This window comes from Hyla sarda, chromosome 10 (genome assembly GCF_029499605.1).
Source record: "Hyla sarda isolate aHylSar1 chromosome 10, aHylSar1.hap1, whole genome shotgun sequence".
Taxonomy (NCBI): domain Eukaryota; kingdom Metazoa; phylum Chordata; class Amphibia; order Anura; family Hylidae; genus Hyla; species Hyla sarda.
The window spans coordinates 130,577,910-130,595,897 of NC_079198.1; positions in this window are offsets into that span (position 1 = coordinate 130,577,910).

Here is a 17,988-nt window from a genome sequence, read left to right on the forward strand (position 1 = left end):
GGACGTGTCAGATGTAGCCATCTAGCAAGAAAGATCGCCTGACAATATTGAGCGCTACTGTATGCAGCAAATTAACCCCTTAAGGACGCAGGACGTAAATGTACGTCCTGGTGAGTACTTAACGCAGAGCGATGCCCGTGTCATGCGCGACTGATCCCGGCTGCTGATCGCAGCCAGGGACCCGCCGGCAATGGCCCATTAACCCCTCAGGTGCCGGGAGCAATACAGATCCCGGCATCTGCGGCAGTGCGCGATTTGAATGAATGATCAGATTGCCTGCAGCGCTGCTGCGGGGATCCGATCATTCATAACGCCGCACGGAGGTCCCCTCTCCTTCCTCCGTCCGGCTCCCGGCGTCTCCTGCTCTGGTCTGTGATCGAGCAGACCAGAGCAGAAGATCACCGAAAACACTGATCTGTTCTATGTCCTATACATAGAACAGATCAGTATTAGCAATCATGGTATTGCTATGAATAATCCCCTATGGGGACTATTCAAGTGTAAAAAAAAATGTTAAAAAATGTAAAAGTAAAAAAAAAAGTGAAAAATCCCCTCCCCCAATAAAAAAGTAAAACGTCCGTTTTTTCCTATTTTACCCCCAAAAAGCGTAAATTTTTTTATAGACATATTTGGTATCACCGCGTGCGTAAATGTCCGATCTATTAAAATAAGATGTTAATGATCCCGTACAGTGAACGGCGTGAACGGAAAAAAAAGTCCAAAATTCCTACTTTTTTTAATATATTTTATTTAAAAAAAATTATAAAAAATTTATTAAAAGTTTTTTATATGCAAATGTGCTATCAAAAAAAGTACAGATCATGGTGCAAAAAATGAGCCCCCATACCGCCGCTTATACAGAAAAATAAAAAAGTTAGAGGTCATCAAAATAAAGGGATTATAAACGTACTAATTTGGTTAAAAAGTTTGTGATTTTTTTAAAGCGCAACAATAATATAAAAGTATGTAATAATGGGTATTATTTTAATCGTATTGACCCTCAGAATAATGAACACACGTCATTTTTACCATAAATTGTACGGCGTGAAAACGAAACCTTCCAAAATTAGCAAAATTGCGTTTTTCGTTTTAATTTCCCCACAAAAATAGTGTTTTTTGGTTGCGCCATACATTTTATGATATAATGAGTGATTTCATTACAAAGGACAACTGGTCGTGCAAAAAACAAGCCCTCATACTAGTCTGTGGATGAAAATATAAAAGAGTTATGATTTTAAGAAGACGAGGAGGAAAAAATGAAAATGAAAATTTAATTGTCTGAGTCCTTAAGGCCTAAATGAGCTGAGTCCTTAAGGGGTTAAAAGCCTTCAACGTACGACAACAGATACACAGGACTTGCTTTTATTCGAAAGTAAAGGCAATACAGGTCAACGCGTTTCGGCACACACTCGCGCCTTCCTCATGTCCACAACAATTACTGGAAAACACATATACAAATAGAGTAATAAGCCTCTAAAAATTTGCACATATCAATAATAGGGTGTTGACAAAAGGGAAGTGTGCACATAATCAAAAGCACAGGGATAACCGTATAGTATGCAACTATATATAGCAGCAACGATAAAAGACCTTAAACTATACCAGAAAAATATCTAGCGGGAAAACACTAGCATAAAATGAAATTGCAGGTAAAAAATAACAAGAAATAAATATTTAGCGGAAAAACTCTCACAAGGGGTTGGGTTGCAGGTGAAAATATATGAGATAACAGTCACAAATAGATATGCATTCTTTCTGGTTAGTGGTAAAGAGGGTGGTCCAGACTATTATATGGTTCAATATTAGTATTACTAGTGTCAGAAGGTATTTTGGCCAATATTTGATGGAGTCTATAATTCACTGGAGGTTTACTGGATAAAACAGCCCAGGGAATATTCAGATACCCGTTGCCCAAATCTCAGTCTTGCTGAGGGTTAACTGGGAGCCGGTGTATCTGTGGCATGAAAGGAACAAAAAGACTTACTCACCGGTATGTAGTCCTGGCAGGGGTTTCCTGTGTGGTGGCTGGAGGAATCGAGTCTTGGCGCACCAATTTATGCCAATTTAATAATAAAGCGGTGTCCCAGTACAGGATGTTTACCTGTCAGCTAAATATTCCTTTGGGCACTCCTAGTGTCTCTGTTCTTAGCCCACTACTCTAGGGTATATTTCCTTGTCTTATGCTGCCATGTTGTGTTATATGTTAATTCCCAGTGTTATTGTTACTTTAAGGGAAGTCTTGCAGAGTGAACCGAAAGATCCTGATGCCCCAATAGGAGCCCCCTACCTTATCCTTGTATACTGTAGTGGGGAGGAGGTAGTCAGTGTTCTTAGAGCAGAGGTACAGTGTGGAGAAATGTGAGGAGGCCTTAGGAGAGAAGAAATCTAAAATCTACAAACACACAATTCTCAGGAACTCCATTGCACAGGTGAAAGTCAAGCCTGGCAGTAGGCTCAAAGCTCTGGGGGAATATTCTTCAGTCAGACAGTCTAAAAATCAGTGTGGGTTGGCAACGGTTACAAATCTCAATTCAGCTAAGTGCAAACAACTACAAGTCCCAGAAAGGCTCCGCAGGGTCACTCTGCACTTCTCCTGTACAGATCTGTAATGTGAAGGATTTACCATCTATCCTGCCTCAGTAAAGATCGTTTTCCGTAACCCTGCATTGTGGTCATTATTGCACCAGCGCCTGGCCCAGGAGAGCTATCTAAACCTTGGAACGTGGAGGTTAACATACCTTGGCATCAAAAACTGTGTATTACATCATTCACTCCATAGACACCATAATAATAATAATAATACTTGAATTTTGTTGTACACTGTGCCTCACCAAATGTTCAGAATTTTAAAGCTATACATTTGATGCACTACTGGATCCTTGCAAAAAACAACTCCTGGAACATTTGGGCCCGGTTGATAAACCAGTCAACACTAATATATCCAATGCAGCACCTCATTACTGTTGTGCAGAGGCAGCGAGCACTTTCAGGTGTGTGTGGACTTGTGTCCTAGTTTTTTTGCAATCATCCTTGAAAAACTCCCAGACCATTCAGATACTGTCATTGACAAGCTGAGATTTCATTGTTTGATTTAGGCTGGGTTCACACCACGTTTTTGCAATACAGTTCCCGTATCAGGTTTTTGAGGAAAAACGGATTCCTCAAAACCTGATTAAACTGTATCAAAACGTGTGTACAAATTTTAACCTGTATACAGTTAAAAAATGTATACGGTTTGAAAAATGACATCCGGTTGCATCCTTTTTTTAAGAAAAAAACGTATACGTTTTTAACTTTTTACTCCATTTTGAATAAAGTTTTACTTGTTTGATTGAAATTCCAAAAAAAAAAACTGTGCAAAGTCAAAAACCGTATGGTGAAAACCGGATGGAACTGTATGCACATACAGTTCTGTACGGTTCCCATTGACTCCCATGTTAAAAATAAACGTATACGGTTAAATATAGTTTTTCAACCGGACCTAAAACTGTGGTAGACTACGGTTTTGGGTACAGGAAAAAAACGGACAAAACCGTACAGGATGCAAAATGGACACAACCTGATGCATCTTTTGGCATACAGTTTCCAATACGGTTTTATACGGTTTTCACATAGAAAACGTATACGGGAACTGTACTGCAAAAACGTGGTGTGAATGCAGCCTTACCTGTAATGTTTACATGGTTTGCATCACAACCTCTTGGATCCTATGCATCTTGTAATTGTTGTAATTGTGTCCTCATTAATTTCTACATCTTCAGACACAAATGAGGGATTATTTTTATTGTAACGAATTGTACTTTGTAACGACTCCTCTTGTTTTACCATAAAATGTACGATAAAACCCCCAAAATATATTATATGGGGGGAAATTGAAAAAAACAAACAAACAAAAAAACAACAACAACACAATTTAGCAAATTTGCATAACTGCAGAATAAATCTGGCAGCCGGTGGCTAGTAAGGAGAACCTTTGCCGTCATTTTAGCATATTTGACCCCCATGATCATGTTACAGGGGTCTAATAAGCATTACTGAGCTTTACTTTCAATTACTTTGAATTGAAGTTAATACTTTAGATGCTGTGATCAACATTGATCATGATGTCTAAAGGGTTATCGATGGTATCTTTAGAACCGGTGATGCCTGTCATTAGAGTTGACGTCCCGGTTACTGATAGTACCTGTCCCTCACCACCTATAAAGCAAACATAGCTCCTGTGCTCTCTTCACAGGCATTTAACCCCTTAAGGACCGGAGGTTTTTCCGTTTTTGCATTTTCGTTTTTTGCTCCTTGCCTTTAAAAAATCATAACTCTTTCAAATTTACACCTAAAAATCCATATGATGGCTTATTTTTTGCGCCACCAATTCTACTTTGTAATGACGTCAGTCATTTTGCCCAAAAATCTATGGTGAAGCGGGAAAAAAAATCATTGTGCGACAAAATTGAAAAAAAAAAACGCTGTTTTGTAACTTTTGGGGGCTTCCGTTTCTACGTAGTACATTTTTCGGTAAAAATGACACCTGATATGTATTCTGTAGGTCCATACGATTAAAATGATACCCTACTTATATAGGTTTGATTTTGTCGGACTTCTGGAAAAAATCATAACTACATGCAGGAAAATTAATACGTTTAAAATTGTCATATTCTGACCCCTATAACTTTTTTATTTTTCCGTGTATGGGGCGGTATGAGGGCTTATTTTTTGCGCCGTGATCTGAAGTTTTTAACGGTACCATTTTTGCATTGATAGGACTTATTGATCACTTTTTATTCATTTTTAAATGATATAAAAAGTGACCAAAAATGCACTATTTTGGACTTTGGAATTTTTTTGCGCGCACGCCATTGACCGAGCGGTTTAATTAATGATATATTTTTATAATTCGGACATTTCCGCACGCGGTGATACCACATATGTTTATTTTTATTTTTATTTACACTGTGTTTTTTTTTTTATTGGAAAAGGGGGGTGATTCAAACTTTTAATAGGGGAGGAGTTAAATGATCTTTATTCACTTTTTTTTTTCACTTTTTTTTTGCAGTGTTATAGGTCCCATAGGGACCTATAACACTGCACACACTGATCTTCTATGTTGATCACTGGTTTCTCATAAGAAACCAGTGATCAACGATTCTGCCGGATGACTGCTCATGCCTGGATCTCAGGCACTGAGCAGTCATTCGGCGATCGGACAGCGAGGAGGCAGGAAGGGGCCCTCCCGCTGTCCTGTCAGCTGTTCGGGATGCCGCGATTTCACCGCGGCTATCCCGAACAGCCCACTGAGCTAGCCGGGATGCTTTCGGTTTCACTTTAGACGCGGCGTTCAACTTTGAACGCCGCGTCTAAAGGGTTAATAGCGCGCGGCACAGCGATCAATGCCGCGCGCTATTAGCCACGGGTCCCGGCCGTTGTTAGAGGCCAGGCCCGACCCGCTATGACGCGGGGCCACGCCGTGGCCCCGCGTTATAGATCGGGAGTGGACACATGACGTTCCAGTACGTCATGTGTCCTTAAGGGGTTAAAGGGGTACTCCGGTGGAAAACTTTTTTTTTTTTTAAATGAACTGGTGCCAGAAAGTTAAACAGATTTGTAAATTACTTCTATTAAAAAACCTTTATCTTTCCAGTACTTATCAGCTGTATGCTACAGAGGAAATTCTTAGATTTTTGAATTTCTTTTTTGTCTTGTCCACAGTGCTCTCTGCTGAGACCTCTGTTCATGTCAGGAACTGTCCAGAGCAACATAGGTTTGCTATGAGGATTTTCTCCTGCTCTGGACAGTTCCTGATACAGGCATCAGGTGTCAGCAGAGAGCACTGTGGACAAGACAAAAAAGAAATTAAAAAAGAAAAGAATGTCTTCTGTAGCATATAGCTGCTAAAAAGTACTGGAAGGATAAAGATTTTTTAATAGTAGTAATTTACAAATCTGTTTAACCCCTTAAGGACTCAGGGTTTTTCCGTTTTTGCACTTTCATTTTTTCCTCCTTACCTTTTAAAAATCATAACCCTTTCAATTTTCCACCTAAAAATCCATATTATGGCTTATTTTTTGCATCACCAATACTACTTTCCAGTGACATTAGTCATTTTACCCAAAAATGCACGGCGAAATGGAAAAAAAAATCATTGTGCGACAAAATCGAAAAAAAAACGCCATTTTGTAACTTTTGGGGGCTTCCGTTTCTACGCAGTGCATATTTCGGTAAAAATTACACCTTATCCTTATTCTGTAGGTCCATACGGTTAAAATGATCCCCTACTTATATAGGTTTGATTTTGTCGCACTTCTGGAAAAAAATCATAACTACATGCAGGAAAATGTATACGTTTAAAAATGTCATCTTCTGGCGCGCTTTCTCAACTGTGACAGAGACATGATTCTCTGTTCTGCTAGACGACTCCCTGAGATCAAGGTGCACAATGCTAAGGTATCCATTTTCCCTGATTTCTCATCTGACCTGCAGCGCAAGAGGGCCTCCTTCACATCGGTGAAGGCTCGGCTGAGGGAGCGTGGTGTGCCCTATTCTATGGCTTATCCTGCACGCCTCCGGGTGGTGGACGGAGATTGAGCCATCTTTTTCTCCTCCCCGGTCGAGGCGGACGACTGGCTGGGCGGGCGGCGCTGATCCGGGACCTCCCGTTATGGACTTGTGACCTGCTATCTTGCACTCGGACTGGGATGGCTCTGAGGGCCCTTTTCTTCTCTTTCTTCTCCCTCTTCATGAATGGCTGCAGCTCGGAACATCTAGGCCACAGAACAGGTACTGTGCCCCTTTCCCATACCTGGATGCCCCCTTCCCAACTGGTTCCCTGGACTTCCACCTTTTTCCCCAAGCCCTGATGATATATTCCCCCCCCCCTCCTGATCCATGGGACCGGTCTTTGTGGCAGACCTATGTCACTATCTGACCACCTGATTGTACCTTGGACTATGCTCTGGGCACCATGTCGGACGCTCTGCTGCGCCTTTGCTAGGTTCCAGCTCCCTGACACTCTGGCATATCCGCTCAGGGGCATACAGTGAATTTTATCCTGGACTACCTCTATAACTCATATTGTGGATGATATCAGGATGTCTGTACCGAAATGTTTTTGTTTTTATTTTTATGTGTCTCATCTCCCTGGACTCTCCACCCTATGCAATATACACATCCCCTCTGATAGCTGCTGGTCGGGATGTACCCTGGCATATTTGCTCACACCTACACCGTCCCCCCTTCCTCCCTTTCCCCCCCCCTCCTCCCTCCCTTTCCCCCCCCCTCCTCCCTCCCTTTCCCTCCCCCCTCCTCCCTCCCTTCCCCCCCCCCCTCCTCCCTCCATTTTTTCCCCACACCTCCCTTCCTTTTGTTAGGCTCTCCTACCCCTTTCCCAATCCATATCCGCCTTTCCCTTCCTTTTCTCTTCCTTTCCTTCCCTCCCCCCCTCTCCCCCCGCACATGTGCAACTTGACTTGTATATATTCTTGTGCCCTTCCCCGAGTGGGATTTGATGCTACTCTCTCTTTTATTCTTATGCTTTTTCCCAATGGCCTCTGGTTCCTCTTCTCCTTTCCCCCCCTTTTTTATGCCTTCCCAGCTGCCCTTGCCCTCCCTCCCTTAGCCATTCTTCATTCTAAATCTCTCTCTCGTCTCTCTTGTCTTCATCTCTGGTGCTCGGACTTGTTCCTTTCTCTAGGGGCTCCCTCCTGGTCTGCCCTCGACTTACATTCTCTTCTGTCCCTACCTCTGGGTTACTATCTATACATATATTGTATAGGTCAATTTCTCTATTTTTGCATATGTAAGCAGGTTCTCCCCACTAGATGGAGCTGTTGCTCTTCTGATGCCTGGTTGGCTTCAAGTATACATTGTTCTATGTTCTCTTTGGTTAACTGGTTATATAATTGTTAGGGGGATTTTGCTTTGTATATATACTCTACCTCAGATGCTATCTGGTGAATGTGTTCGGCCATTGATTGCTTATCTGTCATGTGCCAGCAGACCCGTGCGTCCTTGTCTTATCTTGTCTGGTGTGTGGCTGTTGTATGTATATGCCCGTGCAATGCTCTACTATGGCGAGTCTTAGAGTGATGTCATGGAATGTTAGGGGTGTGCGTACACCGCGCAAGCGCGCCCTGATATTTGCACATATTAGAAGACACCGCCCTCATATAGTAACTCTTCAGGAGACCCATTTAACGCCTGATAGAGCCCACCTTTTGTCTAGGCCTTGGGTCCAATGGTCTCATCATTCCTTCCATTCGTCCTATTCTAGAGGGGTTTCAATATTGGTTAGTAGATTGGTGAGATGGGATCCGGTAACGGTCCGTAGGGATCCTCAGGGTCGTTACATCTTTGTACATGCATACTTGAACAATGTCCCGTAGGTGTTTCTTTTCATCTATAATCCTCCCCCTGCCTCTATGGATATATTGCATAAGGCTGTCACTTTTGCTGCTGCATATCCCTCAGCACGGGTCCTCTGTATGGGCGATTTTAATATGGTGTTAGACCCCACACTGGACCGTCATAGCGCTAGAGGTACTGTCCTGGCTACTGGTGGGGATTCCCTTTCCTCATTTCTGGGGGAGGTGGGGTGGGTGGACATATACCGTGAAAGGTTCCCACATACTAGACAGTACTCATGTCACACTTTGGGACGTCATGCGCTGTCCAGAATCGACCTGGCGTGTGGTAACTCGTTGCTTATGTCTCAGGTCACCGCGATCTCCTACGAGCCGCGTGCTATATCTGACCATTCTCCCCTATTGCTTGATGTCTCCATGGTCGGTTCTGGCACATCGCGTAGATGGAAGATCCACCCCTTTTGGTTGGATCAGATTGGCCCTAATGATAGAATCCCTGATCAACTTCAGGTATTTCTTGAGGCTAATACCCCTGAGGGGTCCCCGGCACTGGTGTGGGAAACGTTGAAAGCCTATCTGAGGGGGTGCTTACGCTCTACTATTTCATTCATCAAGAGGTCTACAGTTAGGAGGGAGGAGGAATTGGCTCAGAGTTGTGCACAATTGGAAGCTCGTTATGTGGCGGACCCGTCGGAGGCTAATGAGATCTTGTGGCTACGGGAGGGGCGACAATATATGTTGCACCTCCACGAAAAGGCCAATAGGAAATTATTTTTCACCAAACAGTTTTATTTTGAGCACGGGAACCAATCTAGTAAGTTACTGGCTCATATAGTCAGACAAAACTCCTTTGTTGCTCCTATTCTTAAACTCCGGGCCTCGGATGGATCCGTCATGTTGGGTAATGATGAGCTGTTACAATGTTTCTCTACGTTTTATTCTACTTTATATACTTCATAGGTGCAATATAGTGTTGCTGAGTTGGCTGCCTACCTGGACGGCATTGATTTTCCTAAATTATCGGCTGAAGATAGGGACTTTTTAGATGATCCTCTCACTTTATTGGAGTTGCAAGAAGCTTTGGCAGACATGGCCAGGGGTAAGTCTCCGGGCCCTGACGGCCTCCCTTTGGAGGTTTACTTGAAGTACAGTGACGTACTCCTGCCTCCTCTGCTAGCTATGTATGACAGAGCCTTTACTGATGGGGTCCTGCCTGATTCCTTATATGAGGCGACGATTGTTGTCCTCCTAAAACCTGATAAAGACCCTATGGAGTGCGGTTCCTACAGGCCTATCTCCTTATTGAACCTTGATTATAAACTTCTAACTAAAGCCCTGGCCAATAGACTGAATCGGGTTGTATTATCGCTTGTGCATCATGATCAATCCGGTTTTATGCCAGGCAAATCCACTTCGGATAATATCCGTCGTGTCCAAACTGCCGTCCAGGTGGGTGGTGCTATGGGAGGGGACTGGGCCGTGGCGTCACTTGATGCAGCTAAGGCCTTTGATTCTATTGAGTGGGGATACCTCTTAGAAGTGCTTTGTAGGTTTGGCTTTGGTCACAATTTTAGGTCCTGGGTCTCCCTCCTCTACAGGTGTCCGCGGGCCCAGGTCCTTGTGAATGGTGTGTGCTCTCCTCTATTTCACCTAGGTCGTGGTACGCGTCAGGGGTGCCCCCTCTCCCCGCTTCTGTTTGCGGTGGCAGTGGAGCCCCTTGCTTTGCGTATACGTCAGGATCCTGGTTTCCGGGGCATATCTGTGGGAGGTAGGGAGGACCGCATAGGCCTTTATGCCGATGACATGGTTCTCTTTGTGTCTGACCCCACTACAATGATCCCCTATGCGATCGACCTGATGGATCGTTTCGGATTTTTTTCGGGACTGTTCATTAATTGGTCCAAATCGGCGGTCATGCCTCTGCTGCCTAGAGCGTGGCCCCCGACGTTTGGTGGTCTCCCGGTTGTCACTACATTTAAATACTTGGGGGTGTATATCAATAGGGATCCCTTGCTGGATCTTGAGGTCAATGTTCTCTCCCTCCTGCCCTACATTAAATCTAAGTTTAGGATATGGGCCCAGCTGCCACTGTCTGTCTCTGGACGTATTAATCTTATCAAACTTATTGTTCTCCCCAAATGCTTGTATGCCCTAGAACATGCTTCTGTTCCTGTCCCTAAATCCTTTTTTGATTCTGTACATTCCCTTCTGTCCCCGTTTATTTGGGGACCTAGCAGACCTAAGATTAGTCTCACCACTCTCCAGCGTCCCAAGCTGGAGGCGGGTATGTCCCTTCCTGATTTTTACTTGTATTACCTGGCGGGGCAGTTGAGATATATTAGACATTGGGTTCTGGGAGACTCCATGCCTGACTCTGAACAATGCCTGGATAGGTTCGTCCCCTCAGTGTCTCCCCGGATGCTCTTAGAGAGCCCTACTCTAGGGGGTCGGGCTTACCTACCTTCACATAAGCTGGCTGTAAAAGTGTGGCGGGCCGCTAAGTCAGTATATGGATATGCTGATATCCCGTCTGATACCCCTCTATGGCACAACCCCTTTCTCATCCATGTGGGTGAGACTCTAGACTCTGTTTTTTGGATGAATGCTGGTGTGCTCACTCTGGGCGACGTGTATAGGGATAATGTTTTGTGTTCCTTCGAGCAATTGCAATCAGAATATGATTTACCCCGACATTGCTTCTTTAAATACCTACAGCTCCGTCATGCATTGTCAACACAGTTCCCTGCTGGACGTGCACCCATATCGGCATTCCCTCTTATTGGTATTTTAAAATCGCAGGGTCCTAGGGGACTGGTGTCCATCCTATATACGCACCTCATTCAGGCCAAGAACTCCCGTTCCCGGTTGCCGGCTGTCCGACACTGGGAATCTCATATTCCCAATTTGACCAAAGATGATTGGGAGGAGATGCTTTCCTCACATATGGTGGTGTCTCCTTCTGCTAATAATAAACTGATTCAATTAAATATTATACATTATAGCTACATCACCCCCGTTCGTTTGCATAGAATGGGTCGTTCTGACTCGGACGCCTGCCATAGATGTGGTGCGGCTAAAGCTGATTTCTGGCATCTTATCTGGGCTTGCCCTGATATAAGATCCTTCTGGCAGGATGTCCTTGGTCTTCTTGCCACAATTATCCAACCTCCCCCGGGGTGTGACCCTCTGATTTGTTTATTTGGAGTTCTGGATGAGGAAGTGTGGCCACATTACGTGCGCACTTTATTGCGAGAATCCTTATTTTTTGCTAGGAAGTCGATTGCCCTCAAATGGATGGACCCCGGCCCGCCTTCCCTGTCTCAGTGGAAAGCTTTGGTTAATGCTATGATACCCTTCTCCCATCTTGTTTACAAGAATAGAAAATGCCCTGGTAAATTTCTTTCTGTGTGGGGTCCCTGGTGCTCCTCACCATTGACCCAATGTTCATACTCTGCATCCCCCTGAAGGGACTTAAGATCATGACTGTCCTTTCCTTTCTAGATGTGGTTGTATATACCCCTTTGATTTATGTATGTTAAGCTGTTGTGCTGGATGTGTGTACTCCCTCCCCTCTGTGGACGCATGGGTCTGCTTTAACATTTAACATTAGAAACATTATGCTTGGCACTCGTGACTAGATGTGGCGATATCTGCTGAATTCTACACTACGGCCTCTATTCAATATTATTTTGCCAATTTTATATTACATACCATCCCCCTTTTCTTTTCTTTTCTTTTTTTTCGTTCACCTTGTTCACCCTCCCTTTGTGTTAAAGGGTAGCTCCCACCAACCCTCTTTTTTTTTTTTTTTTTTTTTTTTTTTTTTTTTTTTTTTCTGTCCCTGCCTATTGCCCTTCTATCCCTAACCCCCTCCCTGCCTTTATTTTCATATTTATTGACTAATAATTGCCATTTTGTCTGCCTGGTAGTGTGCTCACTACCAGGCAGACTTCCCCAGCAGGCACCACGTCACTGATGCCTGCTGGGGGGGGACTTCCGCCCTTAGTTCTAACAGGGTGCCTCCAGCTGTTTCACAACTACAACTCCCAGCATGCCCTGACATCTACTGGCTTACAGGGCATGCTGGCAGTTGTAGTGGGGAAACAACTGAAGGCACCCATTTGTACCAACCTTCCGCCCCCACCCCCCTCCCCTCACCTCCGGTCGCTCAGATGGATAGAAGAAGCCGGGACCGCGAACTCTGCGCTGCGCGGCGAGCTGCAGAGAAACGGGGAATCCAGATGCAGGACGTGCCGGGGAATCCAATTCAGTTACCGGAGTCTGCAGAGAGAGTGCAGACTCCATCTGGGCTGAGGTACAGGCTGCGTGCCTGCTGCGGCCAGGGCGGCTGCTCCTGGACTTTACTGCGCTGGCTTCCTGCCTGTTTGATTGACAGACAGGAAGCCAGCGCGCAGTGAATGAATTTCGACTCATTTGCCCGGCTGAAATGAGTCGAAATTCTGTAGTGACGTCACTGCAGAATGCATTCGGCCACTAGGAGGGCGACCCCTAGTGGCCGAATTTAAAAGTGATTTTAAACTGTTTTAAAATCACTTTTTTTTATTAAACTATATTAGAGATATGTTGTAGTACTTAAGTACTACAACATATCAATTTTTTGTTTTCATGACAGTGCCCATTTAAGGTTTCTCAACTGGCTGTTTTTGGTTTTCCTCAGATTGTGCCCTCACTGCACTGATTACTGCCGGATCTTTATATGATATTATGTCGTTTACATTCTGCTTACTTGTACATGTTCTCAGTGCCTTTTTTTACTTGTGTACTCCGCTTTATACCATTTTGCTCTGGGAGGCGATTTGGCTGATGTTTGTTTAATCTTCAATAAAACGTATTTAAAACAAAAAAAAAATGCCATCTTCTGACCCCTATAACTTTTTCCACGTACGGGGCGTTATGAGGACTCATTTTTTGCGCCGTGATCTGAAGTTTTTGTTGGTATGATTCTTGTTTTGATCTGACTTTTTGATCACTTTTTATTCATTTTTTAATGTTATAAAAAGTTACCAAAATACGCTTTTTTGGACTTTGGAATTTTTTAGCGCGTACGCCATTGACCATACGGCTTAATTAATGATATATTTTTATAGTTCGGACATTTACGCACGCGGCGATACCACATATGTTTATTTTTATTGTTTTTTACACTGTTTTATTTTTTTATGGGAAAAGGGGGGTGATTCAAACTTTTATTAGGGAAGGGGTTAAATGACCTTTATTAACACTTTTTTTTTACATTTTTTTTGCAGTGTTATAGGTCCCATAGGGACCTATAACACTGCACACACTGATCTCTCATCCTGATCACAGGCGTGTATTAACACGCCTGTGATCAGCATTATCGGCGCTTGACTGCTCCTGCCTGGATCTCAGGCACGGAGCAGTCATTCGTCGATCGGACACCGAGGAGGCAGGTAAGGGCCCTCCCGGTGTCCGATCAGCTGTTTCACCGCGGCGGTCCCGAACAGCCCGACTGAGCAGCCGGGATACTTTCAGCTTCACTTTAGAAGCGGCGGTCAGCTTTGACCGCCGCTTCTAAAGGGTTAATACCGCACATCGCCGCGATCGGCGATGTGTGGTATTAGCCGCGGGTCCCGGCCGTTGATTAGCGCCGGGACCCACGCGATATGATGCGGGATCGCGGCGCGATCCCGCTTCATATCGCGGGAGACGGCGCAGGACGTAAATATACGTCCTGCGTCGTTAAGGGGTTAAGCCCATTATAGCCCTAAGGACGGGAGCATTTCTTGCAATTCTGACCACTGTCACTTTAAGCATTAATAACTCTGGGATGCTTTTGCGTTTCATTCTGATTCCGAGAATGTTTTTTTGTGACATATTCTTCTTTATGTTAGTGGTAAATTTTTGTCGATACTTGCATAATTTCTTGGTGAAAAATTGCAAAATTTGATGAGAAAATTAAAAATTTAGCATTTTTCTAACTTTGAAGCTCTCTGCTTGTAAGGAAAATAGACATTCCAAATAAATTATATATTGATTCACATATATAATAGGTCTGCTTTGTTTTGACTGTTTTTACTTTTGGAAGACACCAGAGGACTTCAAAGTTCAGCAGCAATTTTCTAATTTTTCACAAAATTTTCAAAATCGGAATTTTTCAGGGACCAGTTTAGTTTTGAAGGGGATTTGAAGGGCCTTAATATTAGAAATACCCCACAAATGACCCCATTATAAAAACTGCACCCCTCAAAGTATTCAAAATGACATTCAGAAAGTTTGTTAACCCTTTAGGTGTTTCACAGGAATAGCGGCAAAGTGAAGTAGAACATTCAAAATCTTCATTTTTTACACTCGCATGTTCTTGTAGACCTAGTTTTAGAAATTTTACAAGTGGTAATAGGAGAAAAAGCCTGCAAAATTTGTAACCCAATTTCTCTCGAGTAAGGAAATACCTCACATGTGTATGTGAAGTGTTCGGCGGGCGCAGTAGAGGGCTCAGAAGGGAAGAAGCGACAATGGGATTTTGAAGAGTGCAGGGAGCATTTACACCCCAGTGGCATTTAACAGATCTTTGGTACAGTGGGCTGTGCAAATGAAAAATGTAATTTTTCATTTTTACGGACAACTGTTCAAAAAATACTGTTCAGACACCTGTGGGGCGTAAATGTTTACTGCACCACTTGTTACATTCCGTGAGTGGTCACATGTGGAGGGGGGTCCATTGTTCTAGCACTATGGGGGCTTTGTAAACACACATAGCCTTCAATTCCAGCCTAATTCTCTCTCAAAAAGCCCAATGGCGCCCCTCTTCTTCTGAGCATTGTAGTTCGCCCGCAGAACACTTTACATCCACATATGGGTATTTATATACTCAGAAGAAATGGGGTTACAAATTTTTGGGGGCTTTTTTACTATTACCCCTTGTGAAAATGAAAAATGTGGGGTAACATTTTTTTTTATTTTCATGTCCAACTTTAACAAAAATCTGTGGGGTGTTAAGGCTCACTATACCCCTTGTTAAGTTCCATGATTGGTGTAGTTTCCAAAATGTGGGTCGCATTTGGGTGTTTTTTTTTTGCATTCATGTCAGAACTGCTGTAAGATCCGCCACCCCTGTGCAAATCACCAATTTAGGCCTCAAATGTACATGGGGCCCTCTTACTCTTGAGCCATGTAGTTCGTCTGCAGAGTATTTTAGGTACACATATGGGGTATTTCCATTGCGTTAGAAATTTTGGGGGTCTTTTTCTCCTTTTTCCTCTTGTGAAAATGAAAAGTATGGGGCAACACCAGCATGTTAGTGTAAACATTTTTACTTTTTTACACTAACATGCTGGTGTAGCCCCCACCTTTACTTTTTCATAAGGAGTAAAAGGAGAAAAATCCCCCCAAAATTTGTAACACAATTTCTCCTGAGTACGGAAATACCCCATATGTGGCCCTAAACTGTTGCCTTGAAATACGACAGGGTTTTGAAGTGAGAGAGCGCCATGCACATTTGAGGCCTATATAAGGAATTAGCAATAGGGGCGACCCAGTTACAAGGATGGGGCTTGTCTCCACCAAAACCCTACAGCAGTGTTTCTCAAGCAGGGTGCCTCCAGCTGTTGCAAGACTCCCAGCCTGCCAGCCTACCTATTGTCCGGCAATACTGGGAGTTGTGGTTTTGCAGCAGCTGGAGGCTCCATTTAGGAAACACTGCAGTATGAGACGTTTTTCATTTTTATTGGGGGGGGGGGGTGTAAGGGGGTGTAAGGGGGTGTATATGTAGTGTTTTACATTTTATTATTTGTTAGTGTAGTGCAGTGTTTTTAGGGTACATTCACACAGGCGGGGGTTCACAGTAAGTTTTCCGCTGGGAGTTTAAGCTGCGGCGGAAAATTTGCCACAGCTCAAACTTGTAGAAGGAAACCCACTGTAAACCTGCCCGTGTGAATGTACCCTGTATATTCACGTAGGGTGGCACCCCAAACCTTCAGCTGTGGCAAAATGACAACTCCCAGAATGCACTGACAGACCGTACATGCTGGGAGTTTTACAACAGCTGTAGGCACACTGGTGGGGAACCACTGAGTTAGAAAACAGACTCTAGGTCAGTGATTCCAACCCGTGTGCCTCCAGCTGTTGCAAAACTCCCAGCATGTACAGTCTGTCAGTGCATTCTGGAAGTTGCAGTTTTGTAACAGCTTGAGGCACACTGGTTGGAATCACTGAGTTAGGAAACAGACTCTAGCTCAGTGTTTCCCAACCAGTGTGACTACAGCTGTTGCAAAACAACAATTCCCAGCATGCCCAGACAGTCAGGAATGCTGGGCGTGTAGTTCTGCAATATATGGCCCTTCAGATGTTGCAGAACTACAACTCCCAGCATGCCTGGACAGTCCGGACATGCTAGGAGTTGTAGTCATGCAACAACTGGGGAAGAACAGTTTGGAGACTGCTAAGTAATGGTCTCCAAACTGTAGCCCTCCAGATGTTGCAAAACTACAACTCCAAGCATGCCCAGACTGTCCAGGCATGCTGGGAGTTGTAGTTCTGCAGCATCAGAAGGGCCAGATATTGCAGAACTACATGCCCAGCATCCCTGACTGTCTGGCCATGCTGGGAATTGTAGTTTTGCAACATCTGGAGGGCTACAGTTTGGAGACCACCCTATAGTGGACTCCAAACTGTGCCACTTCAGATGTTGCAAAACTACAACTCCCAGCATGCGCAGACCGTCAGTGCATGCTGAAAGTTGTAGTTTTGCAACATCTGGAGGACCACAGTATAGAGACCACTACACAGTGGCCTCCAAACTTTGACCCTCCAGATGTTGCAAAACTACAATTCCCATGCATGCTGGGAGTTGTAGTTTTGCAGCTTTTAGAAGGCCACAGTGAAGATCACTTACCGCAATCTTCACTGCAGCCTTCTCCACGCCGCACTTTCCTCCTGCTGCCGTCGATGCCGCCGCTTCTCCAGGATGCCGCCTCCGCCGGACCGGTAAGCCAGCTATGCTCCCCACCTCGCTGCCCGTGTTCCCCCCGCTCTGCCCAGACTTCGATCGGTGGGCAGAGTGGGGGAAATGAACTCTACCCCCCCCCCCTGCCCCCAACTGCCATTGGTTGTCAGCCTGATCGACTAATGGCAGGGGATAGGAGGGGGTGGCAACACTGCCGCCTTGCTCCTATCCTTTAGGATGATCGGGGCTGTCTCTGACAGCTCCGATCATTCTTATTTTCCGGGCAAACGGGTTACCAGTGACCCGATTGGCCTGCATGGTAGCAAATCGCAGGTCTGAATTGACCTGCGATTTGTGGCGATCACCGACATGGGGGGGTCTCAGGCCCCCCCCTAGGCATTGCCACGGGATGCCTGCTGATAGATATCAGCAGTCATCCGAGTCCGATCACCGCCCGGCGAGCGGCGGTGATCGGAAATGCGGAGGGGGTACAGGTACGCCCTCCGTCCTTAATTCCCGGGACGTGAGAGCGTATCCATACGCCCTCCTTCCCCAACAGGTTAAGGATCCAGGGTGAATAGGTTCTCCCAGGTGCAAGACAGCAAGGGTCAGGGTCATCACTACCATATGGCAGCTAAGGCAGGGGATTTAGAACAGAGGCGCCTCCCCCCTAAAGGTAAAATGAGGGGGCGATGTATTACCATGTACACA